This window comes from Myotis yumanensis, unplaced genomic scaffold, assembly GCF_028538775.1.
Source record: "Myotis yumanensis isolate MYYU_CA2020_CCGP unplaced genomic scaffold, mMyoYum1.0.hap1 SCAF_1, whole genome shotgun sequence".
NCBI classification, from domain to species: domain Eukaryota; kingdom Metazoa; phylum Chordata; class Mammalia; order Chiroptera; family Vespertilionidae; genus Myotis; species Myotis yumanensis.
In genome coordinates this window covers 180,642,596-180,661,219 of record NW_027223752.1, presented here as the reverse complement: position 1 = coordinate 180,661,219, position 18,624 = coordinate 180,642,596, and the positions used below count along the sequence as shown (strand labels likewise).

Sequence of the window (18,624 nt, the reverse complement as noted above, 5' to 3'; positions counted from 1 at the left end):
CAACTCTGTAGCCCTGTGTTTTTTCCATGGACCCCTTAATTCCTAAACTATCCTAAACCTGCCTATTTCACCCCTAAAAATTCCTTTCACTTTCATGACATACACTATTTCCACCAACAGAATATTCTGCCACAAAGGGTTTCAAAGGGATCTGAGACTTCAATATTTTCTACCCACATGGTCCCATCCCACGTCTCAGAGTCCCACTGCTATTCACCCAGAGCCTTGCCGATGTAGTTGAAATATCAACTTTCTTTGGAGATCTGCTACTGGCCCAGATCCTCTGATCTTTTTGTCCTACACTGAAAAATAAGAGTGACTTTATATGCAGCCTAGGAGGAACTCTGTCTTACATTTTGCTTTTGATTTGTAAAATTACCCTCAGCCTTTCAGAGTCTTTCTCCAATGCATCTATTATGCTTAGCAAGAGCCATTTGATTCCATTGTCTTTATAATTAGTGCTTCCACTGAACCTTCCAAAAGCCTAATGTGTTGTACCAGTCTGTGCAGTTCCCTTTTCTGGTATTTCATCCATTCCAACTAGAAACTGTTGAATAATGATCACTTGAATCAAAGTGCATTCTATCTTCCACCAAGCAAAATTCAAAATGAGTTGCAAGCTCCTACTTTAGTGTCTGGCATAGCATAGTTAGTAGACTTATTAAATATGTAAATATTAGATGTTTTTAGGGCCTATGTGATGATTTTCACTAAGTCCAATTGAAGTATGGTATCAATCATCTCAGGTGGAAACTGTAGTTTAACTCTAACCCTACTGTTTGGCTTAACAATAGAAAAGTTACTTTGATTTTCTGAATTGTATAAATCATCCCATTCGATTGAATGCCTTATTGATTGTAATGTGAATATCCCATTGATTGTGATCTTACTGGTTTTAGAAAGCAAATTCCTCCTCTGTACCTGGGAACCAGGACAGCACAATTATCTCAAGACCCTAGTGTGCTAGGGGCATGGACCGGGGCATAGAAAAATGACTGATTGTCTTAAGAAACAAAGTGTTATGATATGTTCCAGCCAGGTGTGACCCCGTTTTCCTCCTGAACTTTTACCCTGCCAGTTAACGCTTTGTAGTTTTTGCAAATAAAAGCTTTGCTGCACACTCGGTTGGGACTGCAGTTATAAGGCTCCCTATGAGGAGGTACGTGCTGCAGTCGCTGGCCAGCTTAATAAAGGCTCCTAAATTTAAATTCTGAGTCGGTGGTCTATCTCGCTGATTGAACCCATAACACAATAATTTATTTCTTTTTAATATAGAACAAATAGAACAAGGCTAATTTTAGTTATTTATATATTGGAATTGGGTTCTGTCTACTGTAAAGTGTCTGATTCACAATAAGAAATAGATTGCAACTAGGCCAGTGGTTACTATTGGTCTGAAACTGGCCTGGTCAGGCCAATCTAATATGTTGTGGTTTGATCTAGATGGCTCCAGACCACAGCTTCTTCTCAAGCTTCTTGGAGGGAGACCCTAGGATTCTTGATGGAGTCTTCTCTGCATATAATGAAATAAGCTACAGTCATACATAGTTCTAGATTAATTTTAGAATCTACTGTGTCAATGTTAGTTGCATCAATCATATTACTTACATGGAGAAGTTATCAACACATACACGCACACACAGATACACACACACACACACACACACACTTCCTATTAAAATTGAATTGCTATGAATCATAATAAATACTAGCAAAATTCTGGTAATGCTGCCTGAATCCGTGGAACATAATGGAATCAGTTTTCACAGCTTCCTTTATCTATACTGACAGAAACTTCTGCCTTTCATTCTCAGTGCAATTTCTTTCAAGGCCACATAGCATGCTATCATAGAAGGAATGGCATTCTAGCTAGTTTGAGTCCTTGAGGGTGAAGGTCAAAGGCTGCAAGTTTAATTGATTTCCTTCCTCTAAAGAAAGAAAGAAAGAAAGAAGATGGAGCCTTGTGGAAAATCCCTGGTGGTTGCACGCATGTCATTTGCCAGTGTGCAAATCAGCAAGGCTTTCATCTTCTCACAGGCATCCATGCTTGTTTCCTGTCTCCCATGCACTGCTGGTATCTGGCCCTGAATCTAACACACTGCTGAATGTACAAAGGAATCCGTTGTACTTTGTCATTTCTCTTCTCGCTTGAGCCCCACTGATGTTGCTGTAGCTCAGCAGTCAGCTGCCAGACAATAACAGCCTGTCTCTGCATCTTGCAATTTCCTGCTTCCATTCCCCACTCCCATGATCCAACAAAAGGAATTCATTAGAAGAGTTAAGTGCTTGGTTATTATCAGAAGGAGAAAAACAAATTTAGCTATTTTTGACCACAGACCTCTTTCACAATGGTCACTGAAGTCAGTTCTTCCCTCACCATGATCATAAAGAACTACCTACAGTTTTATTATTCAGCTCATTATGCCACCATAGAATAGGCAGAAGAGTAACTATGATTTGTGTTCTTTAATATCAAGGGAGGTTATGTAATTATTTGAAGAACTCAGTATTTTCTTTTGATCTTTGCTTACTTATGTGCCACTTTTTTAGTCAGTGAATTCCTTAGTAAGTTCTGAATGTTAAAGCAAGTAAGGCTGATTATTAACTTTCCTAGAGGGCAAGTTAAAAAAAAACACTTTGCTAACTTCATGAAATATTGTCCGTCAGTAACAGAGTAAAATCCTTTGATCTAGGAGTAGTCAGAGCTGTAATGTCTTGAATGCACAAAAGGAAAACCTAGTTTACGTCTAAAAAGGCATCAGACCCTTATATTCTTGATACACGCATTAGTATATAGAAAAGCTACTTTATTCTTTTATCATACCATTAAGTTTTCAGCTTTCTATAAAATTTAACAGTTGAATAATTACATTTTGCATCCAAGACTGCAAAAGCACAAAGGGAGAAAAAAGAAACATTAAAGCCTATTAGAGTTTGCCCCCCTCCCCTGTGTTTACTTATATAAATAAAATTAAATGCATTTTGCAATACTTCTTTCTGTGTACTACAAAGGAAGACTGAGCACATATTTTAGTTGTATTGCTTCCCCCCCGCCCCCAAAAAAGAAATCCATTTAATATATTGTCCTCGGATAGAGGATGTATCAGATATTAAACTGGTAAGAACAGATACTACACTCGATTTTAGCCAAAAGGCTGAGAAGCGATAACAACAACAGATATCCTTAAAGTTAGAATAATAGACTTTGATAATCATTAAAATTTAATTTAGGAAACTATCAGGCTTCATTTTGGCTGTAGACAATGAAATAGCTCTTGGTTAGTGACAACCATTCTCTCTCTCTGGAAATTGCCTCTGATTCAGATGAGGGGTGGTGGGGGGTGGTCCCCATCAGTCATGGCTCTGCTTTATGCCCCCCTTGGTCTATTGCGGTTGATGGGGTCAGAGGTGAACACTTCATTTAAGCAGTAGCCATCACACAATCCCAGGATTTCAGGAAGTTGAACTGAGAGACACAGAGGCTGGGAGCTTCTGGTAGTTGAGTTTTATTAATGGCAGCACCCTGAGGCCTTTGAATTTCCCTGCCTGCTATGATACTTGCTTCACCTCTGGAGAGCCAGTTGCTTAGTTCTGGCTAAGCTTCTCTGAGATGTGCCAGTATCTTCCTAAAAGTATGCTTTTTGTTTAATCTAGCACCAGTTGGTGGCTGTTATTGCAACCAAATGAAACTCAGCTAATATATTAAAGTCTATTTCTATCATGCATATACATTTTTCCATTGTAAACATTAGTCCTTTTGTTACTGAAGAGCAAAGAAAAACCAAGCATGATTCCTAGAGAAAGGGAGGAACCCATTTATTAACACTAGTGACTAGTGGACTCCGGGAAATAATTTCCAAATCAGAGTGAAGTAACATACAGGGGCTTCGCTTTTTATAATCTTCTGGGGTCTTTGTCTTGCAGATATGGTTCTGCCCCCTTGTGGGCTTACAGGAAGGCCCCCAGGTGTTGGGGTTCCCAGGTCATATCAGATGATCTGTCCTGGGGCCAGTGATAATGACCCCTCCAGGGCAGTCCATTGTTCAGTTTTTATGTCCTGACAGGCCTTGCAAGACCAGTTTCCTCCTCACTTTTACATATCTCCTGCCTACTAACAAATGTATGAGGAATAATTTTCTCTGAAAATGTGTACTCCAATTAGAATGTTTGCATTAACCACAATGAAACAAAGTGTCAAGGATATCCATACTAGAAAATCCACATTTAATATTGGAGTTTACTGAAATAACACCATTGACAGAGTATGCCCTTAATCTAACTATACAGAAGCTATTCAGTCAAAAATCTAATTAACTTAAATAAATTCCATTTTATATTTTTGGAACAACTACATTCTTAGCTCATTTCTTTTGTATAGTATACTACATTAATTTTTGATAATTCAATATTTTAACGACAGCTGTGTAAAAAATAGTTGTTAAAGGAGACAGTGCGGTAAAAATCAGCTCAGCGTTTAAAATATTGTTACATGTCTAACACAGAGCTTTTGAACAACAGAGATTCACTAAGAATATTCATAATTCTTTTAAAAATGTACAACCTCTTGCCATTTTACGAATGAGGAGTAATAGCTTCTAAAGCAATCTTTAGGTACTATCAAAATAGCATTTCACAAACTAGGAATCAAGAGTTTCCCTATCTCATTTACTACCCTCGCAAAAAGCCACTTATCAAAAAATTAATCTTATTGTTGGTTGATAAAGTAGCAGCTATTTTTGTCCTTTGCTCCCTTGAGAGATTGTTGGCTTCTTCCAATCTTGAAACAGATCTTCCCAAATACATATATTCAGTCTCATGCTATCTTGGGTACTTCATAAATATTGTTGGATGAGAACTTACCTCTCTGGGAGGCTAATGAAAAAACAGATGCAGGCAAAAACAAGCCAGTGCAGCTAATGGAAGAGTAAGGAAGCTAAAAAACAGTGTGAGCAGAGGGAATACAAGAGAAATAATCAGTTGTCAGCTTAAATATAGTCCTTGGATATAATTGAACAGCTGATAAAGTAGGTAGGAAGGAAAAGATGACCTCAATCTTATTTTCTCTCTGTAGGTTATAGCTATGGTTCTTGTAGAAATAAAGTATGCTTCTGATTCATTCATAAAGAACATCAATCCTATAGGCCTTTATGATATTAGAAGCAGTCACATAAACTTTGAGTCTTAGGAAGTATGACAGTGGAGATCCACAGCCATTCAAGTTTAATTAGAAAAGTATTTGATTCTTTCTTTTGGTTTTGTTTGTTTTGACATAGATTTAGAATGGATTAAACTGAAAATCCTGGTAATCCTACATGTAAAATATAGCTCTTGGCTGTACTTACCACATTTTGCACAGTTTCACCAGTGACTATGTTCTGGAGCTTGTAGGTAAAACATTCTCTGTCTTTTTATTTTTTTCTTCCCTGTCCTTTACTGTTCTTATCTCTATTTTTTTCTGTGTACCTGCTAACTAGTTAGGGGTATCTGGGACAACAGAGCCAAGCTATATATATCTATATATATCTATGCCTATATATATCTATATATCTATAGATATATATCCCCCCCCCCCCCCCCCCCGCAAAGGTAATTTGCCCAGATGATTAAAAAATATGTGGAAAATTATTCATCCAATTGGGACCCACCAGTCAACTTATATGGTTATTGCTCTTTGGAAAATAACATGGTGTCAAAGGCACAGTCATTATGTTACTCACTAAAAAGTAATTGACTTGAATTGAATTATAAAATTCTCCTTTGTTATCTATCACTGAATGTCTGGCCAGGAAATTCAATCTTACATTATTTCTCCAAGTGTTTTCCTTAAAATATTGGAGCTGGAGCTGGATAAAGAAGTCTCCCTGGGTAGGCTAGTTTTTGAAGCTCTGCTTTTTGCAGCACACTCTTGGAGATGAACAATGCTCATTAAGATGTTAATGGCTCTGAAAAATATTACAGTATATACGTTTAATTTATCCATTAAATAATTTTATAATTATGTAACTCCCTATGAACTAGTGCTTTATAGAATAGATTTTGTGAAAATAAAGTTTTAATTAGTAATTCTGAGATACCTCTGGAAATTACATGTTATTCTTTCAGTTTTCTAACTTCTTCTGAGTCACATCCATTTTAAAAGTGGATGAAGGCTGTAAGTGTTATTAGCCAGGTAAAATTATGTAGACATATGGATATTAAATTTTACATTTCAAAAAATGCATATGATTTGAGAGTGATACTTAAAATCCACCACTGGCACCATGTTGAGGACACCTGGACCATTTGGTTCACTCACAAATCAAACTTCCTTTCTGGTGCTGCTACCATGGAAACCATTCATCTGTTCATCACTTTTGCAGAGTTTTACTATTGTGGCTTATATAGTGTAATCTGTGACTTTTGCCTCAGTTGTGACTCTTTAAATCACCTGCAAGTAGAAAGATAATGGATGTTATCCAAGAACCAAGAACAAGAAAGCCATGGTGGATATCCCCTCTTTTATGTCTTCTAAAATACAGAATTTAGAATACAAACTTTTAAATGCATTTCTTTAATGGATAAAGTTCAAAAACATATTGGAATTTTCTTACTCTGTTTATATTATTGATATTTGGAAACATAACATTGAGTTCGTTCAACAGTCTGTAAACACATTTCTGTGCTGTGCTGTAGCCAAAAGCGCGCTCGCGCGCACACACACACACACACACACACACACACACAAACACACACTGTGTTTGGTTGAAGCGCAGTCTACATCAAATATATGTCTAAGGCTGGTGTGCACATAGTTTTTCTTTCTTCTCCATGTAGTTAGGATGGTATAAGTACACAAACAGATCTTGCTTTGCAATTTTAATTAAATCACTCTGTGTACTTCTTACTGAATCAAAAGACATTTTGGGAAATTATCAAATTCTCTCCAACATAATGTACAGAAAGGTATTTCTGAATTGGTAATACGATTGGAATCTTGATTTAAAACATTTATGCCCTAACCGGTTTGGCTCAGTGGATAGAGCATCAGCCTGCGGACTGAAGGGTCCCAGGTTTGATTCCAGTCAAGGGCATGTATCTTGGTTGCGAACACATCCCCAGTAGGGGGTGTGCAGGAGGCAGCTGATCAATGTTTTTCTCTCATTGATGTTTCTAACTTTCTATCCCTCTCCCTTCCTCTCTGTAAAAAATCAATAAAATATATTTAAAAATTTTGTTTTCCTTTTTTTTTCTCTATGTTCATTTCCCCTTTTCTTTTCTAATATTCACCATAGTAAAAGAAGGAATTACTACAGTTTTAGCCCAAACAGATATATTTATTTGGACAGCATATTTATTTGAAAAACATCTATATCACTTAATTTTATTACACCTTATTCTTAGATTTTTGGAAACTGTGAAGATGAGAAAATGTTGAGTAATTTAATTATAGTAGAGTTCATTTAATCTTTACAACAAAGTGTATAAATACCACTATTTCAAATTTACATCTAATATTTAAAGACTAAGTTATTTCCTATGGTCACATGACTGGGATGCAGTATAGGTAAGATTTGAATCCAGGGATTCTGATTTTATAAATACTCAATATGTGTTTGTGTGGGTTTGTTTTACAATTCCAAAACAACTGGCAGGATGAGTGTTTAGAATGTGATTGTCAAAATAAATAAGAGTTTGCCTATAGAGAAGCATATTGCTGAGGTTAATAGCATAGGAACCTTTGAGTTAGTCTGCAAAGTGATGGAGAACTATTTCCTCTTTGTACTGTGGTGTCTGACTCTTACCTCCTTTTCCCCATGTTTATTGTTTCTGTCCTACAATCTAGGACTTAGATTCATTGTATGCCATACATAAAAACACTCATATTTTTAATGCAACACACACACACACACACATACACACACTTACACACACACACACACACACACACTTTTATATCTTTTCTAAAGTATTTCCATCCCCTAACCTCAGTTGTGAGAGGCCTAAGTGGCTGGCCTAGTCTGGAATCTTGTCCCTTGTATATTTGCTGAATTCACACTTGCTGCTTCTCCATCTGCTAAAATTTTAGATTAGTAAAACCTTCTTGAAATATATGGAAAATGTCAACCATACTCCCAAAAAAGTGCTGTCTTCTTTCAAACTCTTGGTGTCCTGAGATGACTGAGGTTTTTGCTTTTACCTAAAGATTAGCACTCATCTTTTTTTTCCCCAATGACCTAGTATTTCTTTATTTAAAGGATCAAGATAATTTGGTCATGGCTTACAGAACAGAGAAATAGCATTTCAAAAGTAAATGTCATTCTACTTGATCGTAGGCTATCTATGCTATATTTATAAGATATTAATTGTACACCAGAATGACATAGGTTTTAGTCATGTTTCCATATTTAGTCAGTGTACAAATGGGTTTCTTTTCATCTCAATCTTAATATACCTGGTAGAAGATATTTTATGTTTAGGAATAATATCTAATAGCTTGACTTAATCATTGAGATATATATTCTGAGCAAGATTCTACCTGGAACTGTACTATGAGGGCCCAAAATACGTTCAGTAAGGAACTTGCTAAAATTATATGTGTGTGAGTATATGGGTCATCCTTAACTTAAATATTCTTACTTTTTTGGTGCTTAAAATTTAGACATGGAGTTTATGTCTCTTTTCTTGTACTCTTACATATAAATTTATTGTACTTCTCTTAGCTTACTTAAAATTAAAATTGTTTTTTTTCCTTACAAGCAATAAGAAAGGTGTGGGAATAAGAGTATATATAGTGGCTCAAAGGCACAAGCATTACTGAGTCCTGAGTCTGGTGTATAGAATTGTCAACATTTCTAGCATTATATGCTTTCAGTGTATGTTGGATTTGAGTTTTAATATTTTTTATTCCTTCTAGAGAAATTACTGGAATATTGTCATGTGATAGGGTGGAATTCACTTGTAATAATTTTTGCAGCAATAAAATTTTATTGTTTGAAAGTTTGTTTTAATTCTATCCAAAATGTCAAGACCATGCATTCTTGGGTGTTTGCTTGTTTCTAAACTGAAGGCATTGGACAGTTACAAAGATAGGTGACTTTCTGATCCTCAGCCAGTCTTGGCTTTGTGATCACACTGGGGCGGGGCTGCTTTACTTGTGGGAGGGCTGATGGGAAGGGAAGGTGAGGCCAATCTTCTGGGAGAGCTGTCAGCACTAATTGCTAGACTCTGAGGTAGGGAACTGCTGAGATGGATTTTTCCTCCTAGATCTACGTTAGATCTAAATCTTGACCTGGTCTCATGACTGAATATTTTGTACCGTTTAACAATTTAGACTCTTTTGAACTGTTTGTTCTCTCTGTGCTGTCACTTGGGGAATATCACTGTAGCAATCCCCCTCGCAACTTCTGTCTGAACTTAATAGGATGAAGCATCCACCAAAAACAAAGCTAACTAGATAACCACAGGCAACATAAACTTAGTTAAGATTCTGCCTAGGAATTTGAACTTTTCAAATGTGCACTTGAGGATTTTCAGAAAGCACAGTGCCAATCAATCTGCTTCCTAGAACTCATATGTAAGGTTTTTGTTGTTGTTTTTATCTTTCCTTGAAAGAAAACAAAGCAAAGAATGAACTAAAGTGTGCATTGTATCTCAGAGATCATGAGGCCCAAACAGCATTTTTCATATTTTTGCTTCACCTTGGCCTAATGGTGATACCATTTTGTTTGGAACAAAATTCTCAACACAATCCTTCTTAAAAACTTTGAATTGCTCAACGTATCAAGAGTATGGTAAGAACTTTGCTTTCTTTTTCTGCCAAATGCCTCTGACTCAACACTGACATTTTGGGCTACCTAGTTGAAATGGTAATAAGGAATTTTAAATAGAGATTATTGTTGATCTCTTCAGAACTCTGGTCTTTTGGTCTGTGGTCTGACCTTGACCTTGCCAATTCACCAAAGGCTCCACAATCTTGCGACTGACCCCTGGGTTGGGGTGGGGCCATGCTGCTGCCTGCTATCTGACTTCCCCGATGCTGCCTCATTAAATAGTTCTTATTCCTATATTCTTAGAGCTGAATTTTACTCATATGCTTCTAGCTACTTCTTGATGGACTTTTAGTTCACTCTCATTTATTGGATGGTTTTCTCTCTTGTGCCTATAGTATATTTAGACTTCTTCCCAGTATTTCCTTATTTTCATAATAAGGAAATTTCAAAATGTTTTTTTCCTTTAATATATGTATGCTGTATTACAAATATTGAGCCTTCTGTACCTGCACATTATGAGATGCTTTCCCTATTTGTACAGATTACTCCAGGCGGCTTTTTCCTTAAGGAAAAGTAATGCTTTTAATCCTGGGTAGGCAGCACTTGGGGCTTTGACTCACTGTTTCTGGAAACCTAGGAAAGATGACAAACTACAACAGCTACCTCTGTCTATACTGGTCATAATGTGGGCCTGCATTAAAGGGGAAGACAGTGTAGTTTGTCTAGCCTTCCATTCTTAGAATGGCCTGGGACTTTCACTATTTCTCAGCAAAGAGCTTAGCTATGAGTATGTCTTTGATTATAGGAAGTTATGATTTGTAAGGCTGTGTTATGTTTTTAAAAGAGCTGTTTGAGCCTTGGCCAGTGTGGCTCAGTTGTTTGAGCATTGTCCCATGCACGGAGATCACAGTTTCAATTCATGGTCAGGGCACATGCCTGTGTTGTGGCTCAGTCCCCAGTAGTGGATTGATATTTCTCTCATAGATGTTTCCTCTCTCTCCCTCGCCTTTTCTCTCTCTCTCAAAAAAATTAATAATAATAAAAAATAACATAAAAGAGCTGTTTGATTAGTTTGTACCAGACACAAAAATAGCAAAATTAGAATGGCTCTTCTGCTCCTCTGAAAAGTAATAATAAAAATAATCAAAACAAGAATAATAAGAAAATGTCTTTTTTCTGTAGACAGTGAAAAGTATATAATATTTATGTTTCCCATTCAGATATAGCTACCAAGAAATCTAGATCTAAATTAGGGTTTAAATGTATTATTCTGTATAAGTACCGCGCGCTAACCGATTGCGCCACTGGAGCTCCTAAATGTATTATTCTACACAGATTCTCAGTAGACTTATTTTTTCAGTCTCTATAAATGATTTCTCACTTTAAAAAAATGTCAGCTTTGCCCTAACTGGTTTAGCTCAGTGGATAGAGCGTCAGCCTGTGGACTAAAGGGTCCCAGGTTCGATTCCAGTCAAGGGCATGTACCTTGGTTGCAGGCACATCCCCAGTAGGATGTGTGCAGGAGGCAGCTGATCAATGTTTCTCTCTCATTGATGTTTCTAACTCTCTATCCCTCTCCCTTCCTCTCTGTAAAAAAATAAATAAAAAATATTTTTAAAAAATTAATAAAAAATGTCAGCTTTATTGTACAGTCCAGTGTGATTTTTGGTTTATTTGTTTGGTAGTTTGCTTTTTTGTTGTAAATCAGGTCTGAATTTTGGGGGTGTAAGTTGGATATAAATAAAAAATGCATTTAGAATTCAGAAACATTATAGAGATATTAAGTGCTAAATATTACAATATCAGCATCCTCATATTTAAGGCATTCCACAGTTAAACATTCAAGGTTACAAGACTGGTCTGATAGCATTTGATGAGTTTGTGGGAAAGTAGGAATGGAGAGGTTTGTCAGTAAAGAAACTGCTTCAGGAAGTCAAGTGAGTTACAAACTGTCAATACGAGTTATCATCTATAAAGAGGTTCCTGTTATGTGGAAATCATTGTTATTCTAGAAAGAATTGCTTTTAGCCTACTTTCTAGTACATCCAGGAATTGTTGGCAGGAATACTATAACTAAAAGCTATGTCTAATGGCCTGGAATTAGGTCTGAGAGTGAAACACTGACAGACTGTAGTATTTGAATGTCTGTTCTCAGCATGGGCAGTGACAAAACAGCCAGATCAAAACTCCTTAATATTAATTTGAATAGCTGCTCCCAGACATGACTTCGAGTTGTGCAGGACTCCTTTTCAGGATGGCACCAAGAATCTACCAATATTCCATCTCCAAACATGGCCCTGATAATCAAAGCTCAGCATCAGTTATTAACGATATAATTTACAATTACTTTAAACCAGGTGTTGTCTTTCAGTTTAGACAAGGTTAAGAAAATTGTGGAAAAGGTCTTTATCTTAGCCTCACCCTTTTGCTCATCTTTCTCAAGCAAATGGCCTACCTAAAAGCTTGGTACAAGCCACTAAGGATGTCCATGGCTGAGGTCCAGGGAAGTTTGCCAGGAAGATTTGCCAGATTTGTCATCATTCAACGTGGCGTTCCATCTTGGACAGCAGGAGTCAGTCCTACTGAACTACAAATGATTGGCAGCCTCGCAAGATGTGACCTGACCATTTCTATAAAGATTTGGGCAAGGCTTTATGTGACAAATAACATGGTCTAGAATTTGTCTGGATTTAGTTTTTGGTTATTTATACCACAGAGTTCATCTTTGTTAGGAAAGAATATGGAATAATGATTCTATGCTACTCTAGGCCGTTTCTTACAGTCCAGAAGATGAAGGACGAGTGTGTATTGTCCTACTGCTTAACTTTCAATGCCCACTGTGCAGGATGATCGAACAGAACCAAACCATGGCAATTGTCTTATCAGCTCACTCACTTATTTTTTGGCATTGATTTCCAGGGATTCACCTAACGCTAGAGGGAAAAGAAATAGTACATTATCTAGAGTAATTGTAACTGCTGATATTTCTGTTGTTTCTAGTGTAATGCAGAAGTTGTCAATGTAAAATATTTCCTTCTTTTAGATTAAAATGAGATTTACCAAATGGCCAAATGGCAGGAGTATGAGGGGAGGCAGTGAGAAAAAATGACATTTGGGAAGTTAATGGAGATTCAAGTGGCTGTTTTTTTCCCTTATGGTTGATAATCTGTTTTAGACCATGAGTTTTGCTTCTATATATGCATGTCCTTTATTTTTCTAGTGATCAGAACCAAATTCAGTGGATATATTGTATAAATAGAAATATCAAAGATGTCCCACTTAGATGCAAAGATACCTGACTTGATGAGTATAGTTCAGTCTAAGGAAAGATAGTATTTATAGATTTGGTGCATATTCACCTCTTAGTAAATTATGCTTTTATATTTTTTTGCTGTTATGTGATATTATACTAATATCCATATTGGTTATTAAACCTTTAAAATGCTCACATAGATATTAGTAAATAGCTTTTGCTTAAATCTATCATAATCCTGATACAGTGTATCCTGCATATACCACTGTATATATTATTTTTTGAGATATAATTGATATATAACATTATATTAGTTTTAGGTATACAGCATAATGATTTGATATTTCTATATATTAGGAAATAATCACCACAATAAATCTGGTTAACATCCATTACCATACATAGTTAAAATTTTAGCAACTTTCAAATATATAATACAATATTATTAACTACTAGAGGCCTGGTGCACGAATACATGCACAGGTAGGGTCCCTTGGCCTGGCCAGTGATCAGGGCCCATCGGGGCTGGGCCGGCCTGGGGGAGGAGCCGCGGGAGGTTGGCTGTGGGAGTGCACTGACCACCAGGGGGAAGCTCCTGTGTTGAGCGTCTGTCCCCTGATGGTCAGTGTGCGTCATAGCGACTGGTCGACCAGTCTTTCCGGTTGTCCCAGTCATTTGGTCATACCAGTCGCTTAGGCTTTTATATATATAGATAGTCATCATGCTGTACATTACATCCCCAGGACTTATTTTATAACTGTAGATTTGTACCTTTTGATCCCCTTTACCCATTTTGACCCCTCTACCCCCACTTCCCACCTCTGGCAACCACTTATCTATTCTATGTATCTATGAGTTCCATTGTTTTTTTAGATTTCACAAAGTGACATACAGTATTTGTCTTTCTCTGATTTCTTTCATTTAGTATAATGCTCTCAAGGTCCATTCATGTTGTAGAAAATAGCAAGATTCCTTCTTTTTTTATGACTGAATAATATTCCATTGTTATGTATGTGTGTGTGTATATATGCATGTATGTATGACATTTTCTTATCAATTCATCCATTGATGGATACTTAGGTTTTTTCCAATGTATTGGTTATTGTAAATAATGCTACAACAAATATGGGAGTGCTTATAACTTTTTTAAGTTAGTATTTTTGTTTCCTTTTGATAAATACCCAGAAGTGGAAGTTATTTATTTTATGGTAGTTACTTTTAATTTTTTGAAGGATCTGCATATTGTTTTCCATAGTGCTATAAGAATTTACATTCCCAGTTTATATATCAATGGTTTCCTTTTCTCTGCATCCATGCCAACAGTTATTTCTTGGCTTTTTGATAATAACCATTCTAACAGGTATGAGGTGATGTCTCATTGTGGTTTTGATTTGCATTTCCCTGAGGATCACTGATGTTGAGCACTTTTTTGTCTGTTGACCATGTGCATGTCCTCTTCGGATGTATCTAATTCATATCTCTGTCTATTTTTAATCAAGTTTTTGTTGTTGAATTGTGTGAACTTTTTTATATATTTTGGATATTAACCCTTTATCAGATAAAGAATTTGCAAATATTTTCTCCCATTCAGTAGGTTGCTTTTCTAATTTGTTGATGGTTTCCTTTGCTCTAAAGCACATTTTTACTTTTTTATTTTTTACTTTATAAGTCTTATTTTTTCTTTTTATTTGTGCCTTTGCTTTTGGTGACAGAGCCAAAAAATTATTACCAAGACTATTGTCAAGAAGCTTAATGCCTGTTTTCTTCAAGAAGTTTTATGGTTTCAGGTCTTACATTCAAGTCTTTAATCTATTTTAAGCCAATTTTTTTGTGTATGGTATAAGATATTGGTCCAGTTTTCTTCTTTTGCATGTGGCTGTCTATTTTTTCCAAAACCATTTATTAAAAAGACTGTTTTTCCTCTATTTTCTGTTCTTGGCATCTTTGTCATAAATTTATTTCTGGGCTGTCTACTGTTTCATGTATCTATGTGTCTGTTTTTATGCCTATACCATACTCTTTTGATTACTATAGCTTTATAATACAGCTTGAGATCAGGAAGTATGATGCCTCCAGCTTTATTTTTTTCTTTTTTATATTAAGAGAAGATATAAATGAATATTTCTAAACATTTTAATGTTTGTTATTTCTTATTTATTTTTATAAATACAGTGTGATCTATGACTACTACTACCATTACTGGTATTACTACTACAAATAGCATCTTTGATTCCTTACTATGGGCAAGGTATAGTCCTAAATATCTATATATATAAAAGGCTAAGTGACCGTCTGACCTCCCAACTGGTAGCTATGACATGCAATGACCACCAGGGGACAGATGCTCAATGCAGGAGATGCCAAGCTGCTGTGACTTGGCAACGGCGGTTCTCAGGTGATGCATGCTGGAACCAGAGAGGAGGGAGCCTGCTTACACTGCAGATGCTCTTCGAGCCACGGCACAGGCCCAAGTGTGGCCAGTCGGGAAGGGACTGGGAAGTTGGCTTAGGGCGTGCCTATCCCCTCTAGCCCAGTCCCGCCCCACCAGCCACCTTCTAATTAATTTCCTTTCAGTGTGCACAAATCCATGTACTGGGGCACTAGTTCTCCTATATTACCTCATTTAATCTATATAAAAAAGCAGTGAGATATTATTATCATCTGCATTTTTATAGATAAGAAAACAGAGGCACTGTGAGATTAATTAATTTGATCAAAGTAAAAATAGTAGTAAGTGACATAATTGGGAATCAAACTTACATAGTCTAGTTTTAGAATTCAGGATCCTCACTCCTGCTGCCAGGCTACTTAAGCAAGCCAAGCATCCCTGACTATTCTAGATAAAGAGTATTGTATTCCCTTCTAAGATAAACATAAAGACTTGCTACTGTACTTGTTTAGATTGACTTTACTAGAGCTCAGCTTAGCTTTGACCTTTGCAGACCTGGGTTAGCTTTTACCTTACTGCAAGTTATAAGACAACCTGGCATTTAGTTTACCTGCAAAAGGCAGTTAGGAAGCCCTAGAGCAGTGGTTCTCAACCTGTGGGTCGTGACCCCTTTGGCGGTCGAGCGACCCTTTCACAGGGGTCACCTAAGACCATCCTGTATATCAGATATTTACATTACGATTCATAACAGTAGCAACATTACAGTTATGAAGTAGCAACGAAAATAATTTTATGGTTGGGTCACAACATGAGGAACTGTATTTAAAGGGCCAGAAGGTTGAGAACCACTGCACTAGAGGAACCTAATTAAAATGCAGCACATTTCCAAGGCACCATATCTTGCTGTGTTGCCATAGAAACAGTGGGGATTTCTGGTCACTGACCTTTAAGGGAATCTGAGGATACATTTTCATAAGGTTCACAAGAGAAGCTATCCCAGTGCAATAACCTATAGTTGCAGGATGAACTTTGAAAATCTATGCAATCCTACCTGACTTTAGGAGAATATCAGCAAAATTACTAAAGGCCCAAACTTGGGCTTTTAGAAGGAAATTTTTTTAGCTGCTTCTAAAATACCATCTGTGTTATTGGATTTTAAAAAATCAAAGATACTAGTGTAGCAGCAAAAAAACATTAAAGGAAATCTTAGATAATTCTATAGTAGATATGAGAACTAAAATCATATTTTGAAGTAGTTTGTGTTATATCTATTGTATTGTATTTGAATTCTTCAAATCCATGCTTGTGCAAAGAATAAAATATAACATTACTATATCCAAAAATATAACAAGAAAATTAAAGGTTATTATAAAAGGTTAAGGTGTTAATAGTATTTAAAAATATAAATTCTTAATTCATTTATGCCTTTTCTGGTTTAATGTCTAAATTCAGTAATTACATTAATACATTAAGTAAAAATCTTGTTAAACTTTATTTTATATATATATCCATATCCATATCCCATTTGACAGAAACCGAGTGCCCATAATTCTACATAAAAAATAACAAAATCTGCCTTATTTTGGACTGCTGTTATTATATTAACATTTTTATCTTCTGAAAATAAATTTGTTCTATGGTCAGGATATGCATAGTTTAGCTATAAGAAAATATCAATCAGTGGAATCAGGGGCTGGCTAATTTTTCCTAGAATTAGAAATATATCTCCACATATATGAAGATCGCTTTTTCCAAAAAAGTCATCTGAAGAAAAATAGCACTATACCAGGGGTGGGCAAACTTTTTGACTCGAGGGCCACAATGGGTTCTTAAACTGGACCGGAGGGCTGGAACAAAAGCATGGATGGAGTGTTTGTGTGAACTAATATAAATTCAAAGTAAACATCATTACATAAAAGGGTACGGTCTTTTTTTTTTTTTTTTTTTAGTTTTATTCATTTCAAACGGGCCGGATCTGGCCCGCGGGCCGTAGTTTGCCCACGGCTGCACTATACAAATAATTATATGTAGAAAAGTAAGGCTACTACTCATTTCCTAGGCTTTTGGAAGATTCTCTTACATAGGTATGTGCCCTCACTCTGAGAGACAGTCACCTGAGAGCACTGACTCTGTCCCTATATTGATTGGAACTCCTGGCTCTGCCATTTACTAGCTGTGTGGCTATGAGAAAGCTAGTTAGCCTGTGGGTACCTCGGTTTGCTCATGTATAAAATGACTGTACAGCATAGGGAATAGAGTCAATAATCCTATATGATAAAAGGGTAATATGCAAATTGACCCTAACAGTGGAACAACCAGAATGAGCGTTCGACCAGTCACTATGAGGTGTACTGACCACCTCTTGGTCCCTTTCCCCGGCTGGCAGGTTCCCATTGCCCGATGGCGAACAGGGAATCGGGGGTGGGGGTGGGGCCAGCTGCAGGTGGCCGGGGAAGATGGCCTAGGGACCATACCTGTGCACAAATTTCATGCGCCAGGCCTCTACTATTGTAATAACTATGTACAGTGCCAGGTGGGTACTAGAAATATCAGGGGACCACTTTGCAAAGTATATGATTGTCTAAATCCTATGCTGTACATAAGCCTGAAATTCACCCAAAATAATATTGTAAACTGTAATTGAAAAATAAAATTTAAAAAAGTCAATGTTTAAACTTACACTGCAATTTATATCTTTATAACTATTTGACTTTGGAAAACTTGAAGTTAGCAATCTAACAATGTGTGTGTGAGGCAGAGGAAGGTAGAGGGAGGCGTATATTGCTAAAACTGTTTTGAAGGTACTTGAGCAAAAATTTTTAGCAACAACCACTGTGGGATTTGGTAACTCAAGTGGCAGAGTCGAACCTCACTTCCCCTCAAACTGCACTATGCAGTTCAGTGGCCACAGGTCACATGTGGCTCCTGAGCACTTGAAATATGGTTAGTTAGTCCAAATATGATGTAAGTCCTATAAGTGTAAATACTGGGGTTCAAACCTTAGTACTAAAGAAAAAGTAAAATATGTCATCAGTAATTTTTGTATTGATTACATGTAGAAATAACATTTTGGATATATTGAGTTATAATAAAATATGTTATTAAAATTAAGTAAAATGAGGATAATAATAGCATTTTTAGGGTTATTTTGAGAATAAATGAGCTAATATTGATAAATCACATCAATATCTGACAGTCATTTTTATTATTTTTTTGCTAAAAAATGGTCTTCT

The 18,624-nt window shown here is 36.4% G+C and overlaps 1 non-coding gene across 1 annotated transcript; it reads right to left on the bottom strand.

Annotated features, from left to right (window-relative positions):
• Nucleotides 1-2,985: 2,985 nt before the first annotated feature.
• LOC139001497 (U2 spliceosomal RNA) lies at nt 2,986-3,167 on the bottom strand. Its single transcript, XR_011470061.1, has one exon. It is a non-coding gene; the product is annotated as a U2 spliceosomal RNA (small nuclear RNA).
• Nucleotides 3,168-18,624: the final 15,457 nt, after the last annotated feature.